This window comes from Melanerpes formicivorus, unplaced genomic scaffold (assembly GCF_026170545.1).
Source record: "Melanerpes formicivorus ecotype bairdi unplaced genomic scaffold, bMelFor1.0.p_v2 SCAF_10, whole genome shotgun sequence".
In the NCBI taxonomy this organism is placed as follows: domain Eukaryota; kingdom Metazoa; phylum Chordata; class Aves; order Piciformes; family Picidae; genus Melanerpes; species Melanerpes formicivorus.
In genome coordinates this window covers 20,743,324-20,760,744 of record NW_027142362.1, presented here as the reverse complement: position 1 = coordinate 20,760,744, position 17,421 = coordinate 20,743,324, and the positions used below count along the sequence as shown (strand labels likewise).

The 17,421-nt window shown below is 51.4% G+C and overlaps 1 protein-coding gene and 1 long non-coding RNA gene across 2 annotated transcripts in view; one reads left to right on the top strand and one right to left on the bottom strand.

The window, feature by feature from the left end:
• The window catches only part of LOC137443933 (uncharacterized), a 31,347-nt gene that overhangs the window by 12,197 nt on the left and 1,729 nt on the right, over positions 1–17,421 (bottom strand). The window lies entirely within an intron of this gene.
• On the top strand, positions 1,382–6,325 carry LOC137443937 (uncharacterized). Its single transcript, XR_010988028.1, has 3 exons — positions 1,382–1,542; positions 2,423–2,517; positions 6,150–6,325. It is a non-coding gene; the product is annotated as an uncharacterized lncRNA (long non-coding RNA).

Here is a 17,421-nt window from a genome sequence, read left to right as displayed (position 1 = left end):
GGAGCTGCCCCAATGTTTGTCTCAGACAAGCATGAGATTAACAACCTCTTCCCCCTCCCAATCTAGTTCAAAGCCCTATCAATGAGTTTTAAATGAGATTTGAAGGATGTAGATACAGAGGCAGATGCAGGGGCTGGTGTTTGCCAACCCCTTTGGGCTACACAGCAGCCAGCAGGATGTGGGTGCACAACTGCCTGCAGAGGGTGTTGGTACCCAGTTGAGACAGGGATTAGTTGTGGTGGGTTGAAATTTCCTCCCCCAACATTAAATTTGCCAGACAAGCTCAGTTGGAAGCAAATGGAAGCTGTATTTACACACAAAACCTACACTCTACAATGGAATGCAATGAATATGGATAAAATATCCAGGATTTACAGTATTTACAGATATTTACAATTAGTAAACAGCACAAGGACCCCCCCTGGCCAAGGACCAGGGGAAGTCACCAGCTTCTCCCTCCCTGCCTCCCCCTTACTCCCCTGTACAAAATGGAGAAGAGAAAGGAGCAGAGAGATGTTAGACTTAGCCAAAGTAAGGCAGCCGAGGTCAAGCAGAAGCACAAAGTTAGTATCTCCCAGCCTGAGGAAACAAGAAGAAGAGAGAAATTGTTTTGGGAACTAAATCTTATGGTAGATATCTCTCCAATGGACTGTTTAGAATTATCTTCATTTTCCTTTTTACGCCCAATAGTGATTTGTTTGCATTTTACTACTTTCTGTTCAAGACCTGTGAAAAATTTTTAAAGGCATAGCCTAAAACTACCTCAGTTTTGCTGTCACCACTGGTCAGGGCAGAGGCTCAGCCAGTTGCTGCTAAAGCACAACTGCCAGCGGGTGGCCCTATTGCACAGCTGGCTGCTCCATCTCCACAGCAGGCAGCAGCTCCTGCCCAACCAGTGGCAGCTCCTGCTCAGCCAATAGTATCTCCTGCCCAACCTGTGGCAGTTCCTGCCCAACCAGCAAGGCAGCCTCTGCCTAGGAAGGATGGTGCATCATTGATGACTTAGCTCGTGAGAGCAGGGGATTGTGGGGAAAACAATTTCCTTTGCTTGGATGAGGAAGCTCAGCAGTTAGGATCAATGGCAAAAGATGGAGGTATTGATAAGGCCATAGGAAGACTTCAGTAGGCCAACATGGCCATGTGTAAGCCAGATGGAGAATGGAGACTCACAGTGGACTTTCATGGTTTGAATGAAGTGACTCGTCCAATCAGTGCAGCTGTGACAGACATACGGGAGCTTCAGTATGAACTGGAATTTAAAGAGGCCAAGTAAATTTAAAGAAACCAAGTGATATGCCACTACAGAAATCGCTAAAGCCTTCTTCTCTATTCCCATAGCAGAAGATTGTAGGCCTCCGTTTGCTTTCACCTGGAGGGGCATCCAGTATACCTGGAACTGATTGCCCAGGGGTGGAAACACAGTCCAATGATCTATCATGGACTCATCCAAACTGCACTGGATAGAGGTGGGGCACCAGAGCATTTGCAATGCATTGATAACATCATGGTCTGGGGTAACACAGTGGAGGATGTCTGACAAAGGTAAGAAGATGACTGACATTCTGTTGAAGGCTGGGTTTGCTGTAAAGCAAAATAAGGTAAAAGGCCCAGCTAGAGAAATCCAGTTTTGGGGAGCTGGATTTGGCAGCTGGTTTGGCTGTCGTCATATCCTTGTGGATGTTGTGAACAAGATATCCACAATGCTGCAACCCACGAATAAGGAGACACAATCCTTCTTGGGGGCAGTTGTATTCTGGAGATTGCACATCCCTGGTTATAGTCAGGTTTTGAAACCTCTTTATGAAATAACCTGAAAGAGAAACCAGTTTGAAGTGGGGACCTGAGCAGCAAGCAGCCTTTGATCAGAGAAAATAGGAAGTAGTCCATGATATGGCTTTGGGTTCTGTTTGAACTGGACCAGAGACCAAAAATATCCTGTATACAGCTGCTGGTGAGAATGGTCCAAACTGGAGACTATGGCAGAAGGCTCCAGGGTAGGACCCAAGGTCACCCACTTGGTTTCTGGAGTTGAGGATACAGAGGCTCCAAAGCAAATTACACCCCAGCAGAGAAAGTCATACTAGCTGCTTTTGAAGGAGTTCAAGCTGCATCTGAAGTGATTTGGACTGAGTCACAACTCCTTTTAGCTCCAAGATTACCAGTGGATATTTAAAGGGAAAGGCTCTACTCTACAGATGCCACGTGGTCTAAATGGATATCATTAATAACCCAATGAGCTTGAATGGGAAGTCTTGACTGACCTGGTATTGTGGAAGTAATCACAAATTGGCCAGTAGGCACAGACTTTGGAAAAGCACCAGAGGAGAGAGTAACTCATGCTGAGGAAGCTCCTCCATAAAGAATCTTTCTGATATTGAAAAGAGCTATGCTTTATTCACTGACAGTTCTTGTCATCTTGCAGGAAACAAGCGGAAATGGAAAGCTGCTGCTTGGAGCCCTACACAAAGAGTTGCTGAAGCAAGAGATGGAGAAGGGGATTGTAGTCAATATGCAGAGGTAAAAGCCATACAGCTTACCCTGAATGTAGCTGAACAAGAGGAGTGGCCAGTGCTTTATCTCTACACTAATTCCTGGATAGTAGCCAATGCCTTATGGGGAGTGGTGGGTTGAAATTTCCCCTCAACATTAACTTTGCCAGACAAGCTCAGTTGGAAGCAAATTAAAGCTGTATTTACAAGCAAAACTATACTCTACAGTGGAAGGCAACGAATATGTACAAAATATACAGGATTTACAATATTTTACAGATATTGACAATTATCAAACAACATGAGAACCCCCCTGGTCAAGAAGACCAGGGAAGCTGTCCCTCTGTGCCCCCCCCCCCCACCCCCTCCACCCCCCCACCCCCAAAAGGGTCCAAAAGGGAGAAAGGAGTAGAGAAAAAAAGCAAGTCGCTGTTAGACTTCACCAAAACAATGCAGCCAAGGTCAAGCAGAAGCAGATTAGTCTCCCTTCAGAGCATGAAGCAAGCAGAGAAGAGAAGCACCCAGATTGTTTTGGTACAAGCAGTCTTATGGTAGATATCTCTCCAATGGGATTGTTTAGAATTATCTTTATTTTCCTTTTCACACCCAATAGTGATTTATTTACATTCTTCTACTCTTCTGCTTGAAATCTGTAACAAAATTTTAAAGGCATAGCCTAAAACTTTCACATGGGCATGGCTAAAAGACTGGAAAAGGAATGGATGGCAGAGACGAGGAAAACCTGTTTGGGCTGCGGACCTGTGGCAAGGTATTTTTGCTTGTCTGGAGAAAATACCAGTGAAAGAATAATACACTGGTGCACGCATGCCAAAGAATAAAGCTACAAAGGAACATCAACACAACTATCAGGACAATTTAGCTGCTAAAGTTTCTCGAGCGGATGCAGACTGTGACCTGGACTTGGACTGGAAATGCTGAGGTGAATTTTTCTTAGCTTGGTGGGTCCCTGATTCCTCAGGTCATCAGAGAAGAGATGCAACATACCAACGGCCACGTAACAGATCAGATGATACACCCATGGACATTATAACTCAAGTTATTCTTGGTTGTAACATTTGTGCTGCTATAAATCAAGCAAGATGAAGGAAGCCTTTATGGTATGGTGACCTCTGGTCTACGTATAAATACTGCCAAGCACGGCAGATCAACTACATCACTCCACCTGGAACTCGGACTGGGAAGTAATTTGTGCTTACAATGGTAGAGGCAAATACAGGATGGTTGGAAACCTACCCTGTTCCACATGCTACTGCTTGTAATACCATTTTGGGCCTAGAAAGACAGATTCTTTGGGGACACTGTACCCCAGAGAGAATTGAATCAGAGTCTGGAACTCCTTTCAAGAACAATTCCATAAACAACTGGGCCAAAGAGCAGGGCATTGAGTGGATATTTCACATTTCCTACTGTGCACCTGACTGGGGAAAACTTGAATGCTACAATGGCTTGCTGAAGACCACCTAGAAAGCTATGGAGGGTGGAACGTTCAAGAACTGGGGCAAACTTGTAGCAGAGGCAACTTGGTTGATGTGAATAGTAGAGGATCAGTGAATCGAGTGGGTCCAGCTCAGTCTGACTTATTGCCATCCTCCAGTTGTCATCCTCCTGGTCTTGTGTAAAGCAATTGACATTGTCCCCATGACATCTTGGTTACCAAGTTGGAAAAGCTTGGACTTGAGGGGTGCCCAGTGGCTGGATAAGGAAGTGGCTGGAGGGCTGCACTCAGAGAGTTGTGGTCAAGGGCCCAGTGTCCAAATGGAGAGCTGGGCCAAGCGGTGTCCCTCAGGGGTTGGTACTGGGATCAGTGCTGTTCAACACCCTTGTCATCAAGAGGGACAGTGGCATTGAGGCAGCCTCAGCAGGACTGGACATGATGCAAAACTGTGTGGTGTGGCTGACACACTGCAGGGAAGGGATCCATCCAGAGCGGCTTGGACAAGCTGAAGAGGTTGGCCCAAGTCAACCTCATGAAGTTCAACAAGGCCAAGGGCAAGTCCTGCAGCTGGGTCAGGGCAATCCCAAGCAAAGTCAAAGCTGGATGAGGAGTGGCTGGAAAGTGGCCTGGAAGAGAAGGCCTTGGGGGGGTCAGTTGGTGACAAAGTCCCCAGGAGCCAGCACTGGGCCCTGGCAGCCCAGAGCCAGCTGTGTGCTGAGCTGCATCCAGAGGAGAGAGAGCAGCAGCACAGGGAGGGGATTCTGCCCTTCTCTGCTGAGACCCCAATGCAGCACTGCCTCCAGCTTTGGGGCCCCCAGCACAAGAAGGACCTGGAGCTGCTGGAGAGGTTCCAGGGGAGGCTGCCAATATGATCAGAGGGCTGGAGAAGATCTCTTAAGGGAGAGAGTTGAGGCTGTTCAGCCTGGAGAAGAGAAGGCTGTAGGGAGAACTTAGAGCAGCCTTCCAGTACCTGAACGGGCTTCAGTAGAGCTGGTGAGGGACTTTTGTTAAGGGCTGGGCATGCCAGGAAGAAGGACAATAGCTTTGAGCTGGAAGAAGGGAGACTGAGACTGGAGATGAGGAAGAAATTCTTGAGAGTGAGTGTGGGGAGACACTGACACAGGTTGCCCAAGGAGGTCCTGGATGCCCTCTCCCTGGAGGTGTTGAAGGCCAGGCTGGATGAGGCCTTGAGCAACCTGGGCTGGTGGGAGGTGTCCCTGCCCATGGCAGGGGTTTAGGAAGTAGACGGTGTTGAAGGTCCCTTCCAAGCCAACCCATTCTGTGATGCTCTCATCTCTCTTGGATGGCAATCAAGTGTTGCCCAAGAGGCTGTGCAGTCCCCTGTCACCACACAATGCATAAGGCAGCAGGAGCTAGAATCTTTTTCTCTGTTGGAGTATAATTAGCCTCTGAACCTCTGTAACCTTGACTCCAGAAGCAAGAGGTCGTCTACGTGTCTCACCTGGAGCTCTTTGCCACAAGCACCAGGTTGTACCATTGTCACTTGCCGCCGTGTACAAAATGTTCTTAATGTCTGGATCACCTACATCTGAGGATAGCTGGAATGGACTATGAACTTTACTTACAAATTGTAGATATTGTTTTAGATTGGATGGACAGTATGAACAGCCAATGAAATTGTTTAGAAGGGGTGGATTGTGGCAGCTTTAGGCTGTGCCTTTACAAAAAGACAGCAACAGAACTCTTTAGCTGAATGTTTTGGTGTAAAAAGGAAAACAAAGATAATTGTAAACGAATTTCATTGGTAGAGCAGTAGGAATGTAACTTTAAGGATTTTAGTTTTGGTTCAGTCTGTTCAGTTTTTTCTGTGCTGTGCAGCTGCCTTCTTTCTTCTCTTCTTGGCGGTGCTGACCTTGGACTAATGAGATAAGAAACTAACTTTTTTTCCCCCCTTAATATCTGCTTTGAACTAACAGAATTTCCCTCAATATCCATTTTCTCTCTTTAATTGTTTTTGAAAACAGGGAGGAAGTGGGAAAAGGAGTTTTGGGGGGAACCCTCCTCTGGAGGGAGTTTTCTGTGTTACATTCTTTCCTGTATATTTTTGTATATACTGTAAATACTGTATATTGTGTATATATTCATTCTGCTTGTAAAAATACAGCCTTTTCCATTTGCTTCTCCAACTAAGTTACCTGTGGTTTGTGTGTGTGGGGAGAATTGAACTTTTCTCATTACCACAGGAGTGAAGACTCAAACGGAGCCAGGTGCCAAAGTGCTTTATAGAACAGGCAGCAGGGATCAGCCCCATGGGGAACCTGCGTTGCGATCAGGCAAGTGGGGATGAGGTGAACGGCAGCGCCGAGGCGGGGACCAGGCAGGACGGCAGCTCCCTGCGGCTGCGACAGCTCTGCGTGGTGGCGCCAGCTGTCCGGGGTCGTGATGGCAGATCCTGAGGTGATGGCAGCTAGCAGAGATGCCCAGCAGAGGTCTGGATGTCAGGAGCATTTCCAGGCTACCCCAGGTGGTCTCCCTCTTTTCCCAAACTTAACATTCAGTGGTGAGTAGCATGTCAGCCCCAGCATGAAGAACTAGAAAGTCCCAGGCAGGTTTTCAGAGTTTGTGCCATGCTCAAGTTTCGATTTCATTCTGCCTCCACCTCTCACAGTCAGAGGAAGCAGGAAATGTCAGCTTGCATGCAGCACCTCCCAACCCAGCCCAGCCCTAACTGATTTCCCACAGACCTTGGAGGTGTCCGCAGCTCAGCGCTGTTACCGACTCCGTCCCAGAGACATCGCTTCTGGGCATTGCGGTAAGGACTCTGCCATCTCGGCAGCCCTCTGCCTGCAGCTGCCCGCGACGCTGTGCCGCTGGGACAGGGGGAGGGGAGGAACAGAGCTCATCCCGGGACGTCTCCACCTTTAGCGGCTGGGAAGCACAGGCTGACTTTTGCTGGCTTGCAGCTGACCTCTCTTGGTCTTTATGAGAGGTGGAGAAAGGCTGAAAGGGAAACCTGGGCATGGTGCAAACTGTGAAACCTGCCTGGGGCTTTGTGCTTCTTCAAGCTGGGGCTGCTTGGCGATTCACACTGAATGGTAACTTTGGGCACAGAGGGAGACCACCTGGGGGAGCCTTTGTCAGGGGAAGAGGAGGCTGAGCAGAGACCTCCCAGCTCTCTACGGCTCCCTGAAAGGAGGTTGGAATGAGCTGGGGCTTGGTCTCCTCTCCCTCCTGACAAGCAACAGGATGAGAGGAAATGGTCTCAAGTTCCCCCAGGGGCGGTGCAGTTTGGCCAGCAGCTGTTGGCTGCAGCAGAGTTGGAGGTCACTCAGCACTGGCTTCGGGGAAAGGAACTTGTGGGAAAAGGAGAGCAAGAGTGAGAGCAACAGAAATGCAACAGGGACTGCACAGCCTCTTGTGCCACACTTCATTGCCATGCAAGGGGGATGCCAAAGCTGCCAGCACTCTGCTCCAGCCCCTAAGCAGGGACCCTCTGCCAGCACCCACACACCTGTGGCACCCAGCACTGGGTCTGGAGGAACAGCCTGGCCAGGGCTCACAGGGTCTGCCCCAGGGTGCTCAGCTGTGGGGAGAGGGGCAGAGTGAGCCTGGCACCCAGCCTCTGCTGGCACTCAGCTACTCCTAGCACAGTCCCAGGGAACACCCTCCCTTCTACATCTCCTAGTACCCATCTCCTGCTGCCCCTGCCCCTGCTACCTCCCACCTGTGCTAGGACCTACCCCTGCTGCTGCCTATCCCTGTTACTGCCACCCATGCTAGCACCACTCTTGCCACAGCAGCCTCACAGCACCTCCTGCCTGCCCTGCACTCCAACACTCAGCACAGGGCAGATTGTACTGGTCGGGAATGTGGATCTATGGGGCCACAGCATAGGGGTAGAACATTTCCAGACTGGAAATTTCCAGACTGTTCCAGGTGGTCTCTCTCCATTCCCAAGATTAACATTCAGTAGCCATTAGCAGATCAGCTCCAGCTTGAAGAAGCAGAAAGATCCAGGCAGTTTTTCAGAGTTCGCATTTCCTTAGGTTTGTTGTCAGTCTTTCTCCACCTCTCACTGTCCCAGGGAATGGGAAAGATCAGCTTGGATCCACAACCTACAGATGTAACTCATAGTATCTTAGTATCATAGTATCTGTCAGGGTTGGAAGGGAGCACAAGGATCATCTAGTTCCAACTCCCCTGCCATGGGCAGGGACACCCCACACTAGATCAGCCTGGCCACAGCCTCATCCAGCCTGGGCTTAAACACCTCCAGGGATGGGGCCCCAACCACCTCCCTGGAGAACCCATTCCAGGGCTTCACCACTCTCCTGGGGAAGAACTTCCTCCCCACCTCCAGCCTGAATCTCCCCACCTCCAGCTTCATTCCATTCCCCCTAGTCCTATCACTACCTGAGAAGTCCCTCCCCAGCCTTCTTGTAGGTCCCCTTCAGATACTGGAAGGCCACAATGAGGTCACCTGGGAGTCTTCTCTTCTGCAGACTGAACAGCCCCAACTCTCTCAGGCTGTCCTCACAGGAGAGGTGCTCCAGCCCTCTGATCATCCTCGTGGCCCTTCTCTGGACACGTTCCAGCACCTCCATATCCCTCTTGTAATAGGGGCTCCAGATCTGGAGGCAGTACTCCAGGTGGGGTCTCACCAGAGCTGAGCAGAGGGGGAGGATCACCTCCCTCGACCTGCTGGCCACACTTCTCCTGGTGCAGCCCAGGATCTGATTGGCTTTCGGGGCTGCAAGTGCACACTGAGAGCTCATGTTGAGCTTTTTGTCCACCAGCACCCCCAAGTCTCTCTCCTCAGGGCTACTTTCCAGCCAGTCACTGCCCAGCCTGTATTTGTGCCTGGGATTGCCTCGACCCAGATGCAGGACCCTGCACTTGGTCTTGTTGAACCTCATGAGGTTGGCTTGTGCCCACCTCTCCAGCCTGTCCAGGTCCCTCTGGATGGCCTCCCTTCCCTCCAGGGTGTCTGCTGCACCACACAGCTTGGTGTCATCAGCAAACTTGCTGAGGGTGCACTCAATGCCACTGTCCATGGCACCCACAAAGATGTTGAACAAGCCTGGTCCCAGGACTGATCCCTGAGGGACTCTGCTTGTCCCTGGCCTCCCCTGGGACATGGAGCCATTGACAGCCACTCTTTGGGTGCAGCCATCAAGCCAGTTCCTTATCCATCTAGTGGTCCACCCATCAAACCCATGTGTCACCAGCTTGGAGACCAGGATGTGGTGCAGGACAGTGTTGAAGGCTTTGCTCAGGGCCAGGGAAACGACATCAGTTGCTTACCCCTCATCTATTAATTTCGTCACCTGCTCATAGAAGGCAACCAGGTTGGTCAGGCAGGATTTGCCCTTGGTGAAGCCATGCTGACTGTAACTCATCCATGTTCCATTTCCCACAGCTCTCATTGGAGGCGCCAGCAGCCCAGCTCTGTTACTGGCTCCGTGGAAGAGACATCACTGATGAGTTCTACATCACTGATGAGTTCCTCAGTAAGGACTCTGCCATTCCCACAGCCCTCTGCATGCAACTGCCTGCGACGCTTTGCTACTGGGACAGGGGGAGGGGAGGAACAGGGCTTGTCCTGGAATGTCTCCACCTTGCTGCAGCAGGGAGGCACAGGCTGACTTTTGCCCTGGCAGCAGCCATCACAGGCAGGGTGTAGTGGCAGATGGGACTTTGCCCTCCAGGCACAGCTGCTGACCCCATTTCTCTTCCTCTCTCCTTGCAGATGTCCAGCAGTTCTGTAAGTAGGAGCTTGGTGAGACCTTGGCTGGCAGCATGGGAGGAGTCAGGGTGGGTTTGGGGTTTGGTGGGGCCTGTTCTGCCCCCTCCTCACCTTCCCTCCATGGTGCCATTAGGAAAGGGAGTTTGAGGCCATTCAGTTTCTGCTGCACAAGAGCATCCCTGGGCATGGAGAGATCTTCTATGAAGTGTCAGAGGGAGAAATGCGGCCTGGGGACATTGTGCTCTTCCCCATAGAGAATCTGCAGTCCCTTTACTGCCTCCTCAAACACGCAGCTGTCTACCTTGGGGATGGAGAGGTCATACACTTCCAGGGTAAGTGCCTGAGCCCCAGCTTGTGTCTGTGACATGGCAGAGCCTGGGCCAGGGCAATGGTGGCTCTTGGTTTTCCAGGATTGAAGGATAAGAGCAGCAGTGGTCGGATCAGCAAGGAAGGCTTCCATGCTTTGAAAAAGGCAAGGGGAAAGTTCCAGGCTTGGCGGAAAAGAGGAGGGATCAAGGTCAATGAATTCCGTGCGAAGGTCAGGCAGGCGATGAACAGCGTAGCCTACTATGACCTAGGCACCAACAACTGCATCCACTTTGCCCTCTGGCTTCTGGGCTTAGAGGACTTCTACATGGAACTGGTGAGCATGGAGCTGGCTGTCGGGGCTGTGGTGTGATGGCTTCTGTGTGCACAGCCAGCCCTGCTTTTGCATCCTGACCCATTTCCTGCTGGGGTTGTGGAGATCGGTGTGGAGAGCAAGCCCGCTGAGCATGGACACCTTTCTCTTGCAGGTGGAAATCTCACATAAAGATGGCAGAGGGAGGCCGTGAGTAACCCATGTCAGCCCTTCCTGACAGGGCTCTGGTATCCCTGGGAAGGCTGAGGGTCCTGAATATGGCCTGGGTTCTATGAGTGGGATGCAAGGACCCAAAAAGAACTGAGGTCCTCAAGAGGACTGTGAATTCTACAAGTAGGCTTAGAGTCATGGGGGGGGATGGGTCTCCATCAGATATATGAGGGCCAAGGGAGGGCTGAGTCACCAGCAGGGATGGGATCACTAAGAAAGGTGTGTTCCTCTGAGAGGCTCTTGGGGAGCTGGCAAAGCAGGGTCACAGACAAGTGTGTAGGGTCCCTGGCAAGGAGGGGTCCCCAGCAAGTCTGTGAAGTCTCCATGAGGACTAAGTGTCCCAGGATGGATTGGGTTCCTTCAAAAGGGGCTGCTGGCTCCTCAGCAGAGCTGGGGTGTTTGGGTGGGCTGGAGTCCCCAAACAGGGATGGGGGCCCCAGGAAGACTTTGGGTTCTCCAGCAGGGCTGGGATCCAGATGCCAGTGGAGGTGGGGACCAACCAGCAGAAAGCGGTGGGAAGTATAGGGCAGGGAATCTGGGGACAATCCATTCATCTTGGATCAGGCTGCAGCTCACATACCTACCCTGACCTTACAGGGGTGGGGCTCCATGATGTGAGAGACTGGCAGTAGCCACATCAGCCTAAGGATGACCTGAGCCCCAGAGGAGCCTCAGCATTGCCCCACGCACCCCAACGCCTCAGCCCAGGGAAGGACCTTTGCTGAGCAGGAGCTCTTCCCTTCTGCTTGCTGCAGCTTCCTTGCCATGCATTCCTTGGGGGCTTCAGTACTGCTGCCTCCATTCAATGTCCCCATTTCCCTCCCCCAACATTTACAATGACAATAAAGCAGAGAGCACAAGACAATGCAGAAGGTACTGCCTGGATGTCCTAGAGCAGACAACGTGTCCCCATGCAGCTGTGCTGGGCTGACCTTGGGCTGCTGCCAGGAGCCCACCCAGCTGCCCCATCCCTGCCCTCCTGTGGTGGTTTAGGCTGGGTGCCAGCCCCTGATGCCACTGCACAGGCCACACCTGGGATGTTCCAAAAGGGGGCCCAGCCCAGTGGGTGGTCACAGGAAGCCAGGTATTTCACCCATAATTCCCTGCTCCCCTATAAAACATCACGCACGGGGTCCTCTTGCTCTCTTTCCTCCCTTGCCGCTGCCTAGGTAAAATGGCGTGAGCCGCCTCCCTTGGGACTGCCAGGCCCGAGCCTGGGTTGGGGGGGAAGAAAGAGCCCTGGGGGGGGGTTTGGTGTACCCCTAGGTGGGGATGGGACGTTTTTGGGTATGTTCTGGGATCTCTCTCTCTTTGTCATGGTGCTTGTGGTTCTCTGTAAAACTTCCATTGTTTTTTTCCATTTAAACTTTCCACCATTTTTTTGCAATCCGTTTTGTCTGAGCCCTTCATTTGCCTGTGATGGGAGAATTGGTCTCTCAACCCACTACACCTCCTCAGCTGCACAGGGGCAGACAGCTCTGACCAAAGGCTCGTGGCTGCAGAGAAGGACAGCACCAGCCCAGGCTGCTGGACACCACTGCTGGCCCCGGGGCATGGACAGGCCTGGGGCAGGGGCTCCCTGTGGCCTTGTGGCTCTGCTGCAGGGCTTTGGTGTTGTGCAGGAGCAGGAGGTGAGCAGGATCCAGGATGTAGGCCTTGTGCTTGGCCAGCCAGGACACCTCTACCTTGGGGACCTTGGCATGCTGCTCCTCAGAGCTCTCCTGCAGCAAGGACTCCTGCACCACGCCCTGAAACCTGATGCTGGGGCTGGGCTTGGCTTGCAGCCAGGATCACAGACTCTCAGAATTGCTTTAGTTGGGAAAGACCTTGGAGATCATGGAATCCAACCATTACCTAGCTCTACCAAGGCTGGTGCTAAACCATGGCCCTCAGCATCATGTTTCTGCTTCTTTGAAACCCCTGCAGGGATGGAGATTCAACCATCTCCCTGGGCATCCTGTGCCCATCTTTGGGTACATTTCCAGTGCAGAAGTTTCTTCTAATGTCAAACTTAAACTTCCCTTGGTGCCTCTTGATGTCATTTCCTCTCAGCCTGTCTACTTGTGGGGAAGAGCCCAAGCTCCACTTGGCTTCAGTCTCCTTTCAGGGAGTTGGAGCGATATAGAAGTTGTTCTCTCAGCCTACTTGTTCCAGGCTAAACACTCTCCTCAGCTGCTCCTCACTAGACCTGTTCTCCTCCTGCTAAGTGGGCATCTCATGATGTCCTTTCTGGAAGATGAATCCACCCCTTGGGGCCACCACCCAGGTGCCACCCTTCCTGAATCTATGGTTTGAGGGGGTTGCAAGGAGCTCTTTCCCTGGGTGCATTGAGTCCTGGCCAGGGACCCGACATCAAAGTGGGACACCCACCTGGGTGCTGGGGTGGTACTTGGGGAATGCAGCAAGGGTGGGGTGGGTTGGTAGGCTCTGGGTTGCAGCTGACCTATCCTGCTCTTTGTCTTTGTGAGAAGTGGAGGGAGACTGAAAGTGAAACCTGGACACGGTGCAAACTGTGAAACCTGCCTAGGGCTTTGTGCTTCTTCAAGCTGCTTGGTGATTGACACTGAATGGTAAGTTTGGGCACAGAGGGAGACCACCTGGGGGAGCCTCTGTCAGGAGAACAGGAGGCAGAGCAGAGACCTTCTGTCTCTAGGATTCCACAAAAGGAGGTTGGAATGTCTAGTCCAACAGGGACTGGACAGCCTCTTGTGCCACACTTCATTTCCATGCAAGGTGAATGTCAAAGCTGCCTCACAGCACCAGCACAGCACAGCACCTGTGCCCCAACTCTCAGCACCAGGCAGATTCCAGCAGTGGGGAATGTGGATGTTTGGGGCCACAGCAGAGGGTTAGAACTCAGGAGCATTTCCAGGACATCCAAGGTGCTCTCCCTCTGTTCACATACTTAACTTTCTGTTGCAGTTAGTGGATCAACATAAAAAAAACAACCCAAACTTAATTTCATTTGCCTGGAAATATCCAGCCACTGTTACAATTCGGCCAAAGGCTACTAGAAAAACAGTGGGTACCCAGACTGGTGGTGTCCAGGCTCCGAGTTACAGAGAGTGCTGGAGCCTGGTACTTGAAATGGAAAGTGGTGGAGACAACGTCTGTGTTAGGTGTGACCAGGTGAATTATCTGCTTAACCTGGTGGCTGAGCTAAAGGAAGAAGTGATAAGACTCAGGACTATAAGGGAACGTGAAAGGGGCTTAGACATATGGGAGCAGGCTTTACATACCTCCCTAGTCGAGGGAGGTCACCCAGGAAGCAGGGGAGACTGGATACAGGTCCCTATTAGGAGAGGCATGGAGAATCCATCCCAGCCCTCTCCACCTCCCCTGTTGCCCTTGCACAACAAATATGAGGCACTGTAAGTTGAGGGCAATGCGGATGAGAAGACAGAAGAGGAGCTATCTGAGGGGATGCCTAAAGCAAATCAATCCCCACCAACCATCAGGGCTAGTGCCATAAGGAAAAAGAGAAGGGTTATTGTTGTTGGAGACTCTCTCCTGAGTGGTACAGAGGGACCCATATATCGTCCTGGCCCATCCCACAGAGAAGTGTGCTGTCTACCTGGGGCCCGGGTAAGGGACATCACCAGGACACTACCGAAGCTAATTCAGCCTCTGACTATTACCCATTGCTGGTGATCCAAGCTGGAAGTGACGAGATTGATAAGAAGGGCACCAGGACAATCAAAAAGGAATTCAAGGCCCTTGGACAATTGATTGATGGGGCAGGAGCTCAAGTGGTGTTCTGCTCAGTTCCCTCAGTGGCAGGGGAGTACACTGAGAGGAACAGGAGAACCCATGCCATCAACAAATGGCTCAAGGGCCAGCAGTGGAATTTTGGGTTCTTTGATCAAGGGGCAGTTTTCACTACACCCGACCTGCTGGACCTAGATGGGCTGATGTAGATAAGCAGGGGGCCACAGGTGGCTTTGTGCTGGGTTGGGGCAGACCCCCTCCCCAACACGGGAAAAAAAAACCCAACAACTCAGAGAAACAGATTGCAAAAGTGATGGAAAGTTTAACTAGAAAGCAGTGCATGTTTACAGAGAGCCAAAAGCGCAGTGACAAAGAAAGAGCCCAAAACAGACCCAGAGACATCCCATCCCCACCTGAGGGTACACCCAAGACCCCCAGGGCTCCTTCTTCCCCCCCCCCCCCCACTGCTCTGCTAGGCTAGTCTCAGCTGGCCAGATCTGAGACTGCCCATCCCCTCCCAGCCTTGGGCCTAGCCAGGCCCAAGGCCAGGAGGCATCTCCCCCAGTTACCGGATGACGGAGGAGGAAGAAAGAGGAAGTGCCAGACCCCGCACTGGATCTTCTAGTGGTGCAAAGAATCATGGTAGGAAATACCTAATTTCCTGTGCCCACCCTTCTGCGCTGGACTTCTGGACACAGGAAGTAAACACAGCAGGGGGCACCCAGCTCAAACTGCAACAGGATTTAACCTTGACAAAGTGGAGCTCTGCCCTTGAATCAGGAACGTAAACAACTCCAGGGAAGAAGATCTGTGAAACACAAAGGAAGAAGCAAGAGAACTCCCCAGCCTACCAAAAGGAGGAGAGAGGTGTGTGGATAGCCAGCCTAAACCAATCACTTAAGTGAAAAGGGCACGTGGACACAGAAAGAAGAACATATAAGCCATGATGTGTGTTAATAAAGTTGCTGATGAGCACATCTTAGTGTCAGTCATTTTTCTCCACCAGTGACAGGCTGAATCTATCTAGAAAAGGCAAAAGAACTCTGGCACAAGAGATGGCAGGGCTCCTTGAGAGGGCTTTAAACTAGGTTTGAAGGGGGTGGGTAATGAAACCAGTCTCTCCAGAGAGGAGATGGAGGTAAACTAGAGTCAGTGGTGAAATTGGGAGCCCAGCTGAAGTGCAGATACACCAATGCATGCAGTATGGGTAACAAACAAGAGGAACACCAGGAACACTACGATGTAGTTGCATTACAGAAACATGGTGGGATGACTCACATGACTGGAGCACTGCACTGGATGGTTATAAGCTCTTTAGGTGAGACAGGCAAGGGAGAAGAGGAAGAGGGGTGGCCCTGGATAATACGGAATCACTAGATACCACAGAACTTGAGGTTGCAGATGAAGGGACTGAGTGCCTGTGGGTTAAAATCAGAGGGAAGGCTAACAAAACTGACATCCTGGTTGGAGTCTGTTATAGGCTACCCAACCAGGATGAAGAAGATGATGAAGTATTCTACAAGCAGCTGGAGGTCATCTCAAGATCACCAGCCCTTGTTCTTGTGAGTGACTTTAACTGGGCAGATATCTGCTGGGAAGTTAACTCATTGGAGAGGAGGCAGTCCAGAAGGTTCTTAGAGTGTAGGGAGGACAGCTTCTTGATGCAGCTAAGTGAGCCTAACAGGGGTCAGGCTCTGCTTGACCTGCTGTTCTCAAATAGAGAAGGGCTGGTGGGGGATGTGACCGTAGGAGGCTGTCAAGGGTGCAGTGATCATGAAATAGTGGAGTATTCAATATGCAGGGAAGCAAGGAGAAGCAACAACAAACCCCTTATCTTGGACTTCCAGAGGGCAGACTGCAGCTTATTTAAGCAACTAACCAGGAGAGTACCCAGGCAGCAGCTCTTAAGAACAAAAGGGACCAGGGCAGTTGGATATACTTCAAGCAGGAGCTCTTGAAGGCACAGGAACAGGCTGTGCCCACGTGCCGAGAGATAAGCTGTCGGGGAAGGTGACTGGCCTGAATGGGCAAGCAGCTCTCGAAGGGATTAAGGGAAAAAAAGAGGGTCTATCATCTTTGGAAAGGGGGGAGGCAACTGCAGATATGTTTAAGGATGTTATTAGATCATGCAGGAGAATAATTAGAGGGCCAAAAGCCCAGTTAGAACTCAAGCTGAACACTGCTGTAAAGGACAATAAAAAGCATTTTTATAAATACATTAATGCTAAAAAGAGGGCAAGAAGAACCTCCACTCTGCATTGGACCTGGAGGGGAACACTGTAACTAAAAATGAGGAAAAGGCTGAGGTTCTAAATACCTTCTTTGCCTCCATTTTCAACAGTAAGACAGGAGAACTTCAGGATAACTGGCCTCCTGAACTGGTAGATGGGGTCAGGGAGCAGTGTAGTGCCCCTGAAATCCATGAGGAAGCAGTTAGAGACTTGGTGAGCCACTTGGATACTCACAAGTCTATGGGACCAGATGGGATCCATCCTAGGGTGCTGAGAGCTGGCAGATGAGCTGCCAAGCCTCTCTCCATAATTTTCCACCAGTTCTGGCTCACTAGAGAGATCACAGATGACTGGAAGCTGGCCAATGTGGTGTCCATCCACAAGAAGGGCTGGATGGAGGATCCTGGAAACTCCAGGCCTGTCAGCCTGACCTCAGTGCCAGGAAAGATTATGGAGCTGATCATCCTGAGGGCAGTCACAGTGCACTGCAGGATGGCCAAAGGATCAGGCCCAGCCATCATGGATTTAGGAAGGGCAGGTCCTGCCTGACCAACCTGATCTCCTTCTATGCCCAGATGACTGCCTGGTGGATGTGGGGCAGGCTGTGGATGTGGTCTTCCTGGACTTCAGCAAGGCCTTTGACACCGTTCTCCACAGCACACTCCTGGCCAAGCTGTCAGCCCCTGGCTTGGACAGCAGCACTCTGAGCTGGGTTAGGAACTGGCTGGAGGCTGAGCCCAGAGAGCGGTGGTGAATGGTGCCACATCCAGCTGGCAGCCAGGCACTAGTGGGGTGCCCCAGGGATCAGTGCTGGGCCCCATCCTGTTCAATATCTTTACTGATGATCTGGATGGGGAGTCCACCATTAGTAAGTTTGCAGATGACAGCAAGTTGGGAGCTGCTGTTAGAAGGTAGGAGAGCTCTGTAGAGGGACCTTGCAAGGCTGGACAGATGGGCAGAGTCCAATAGGATGGCATTGA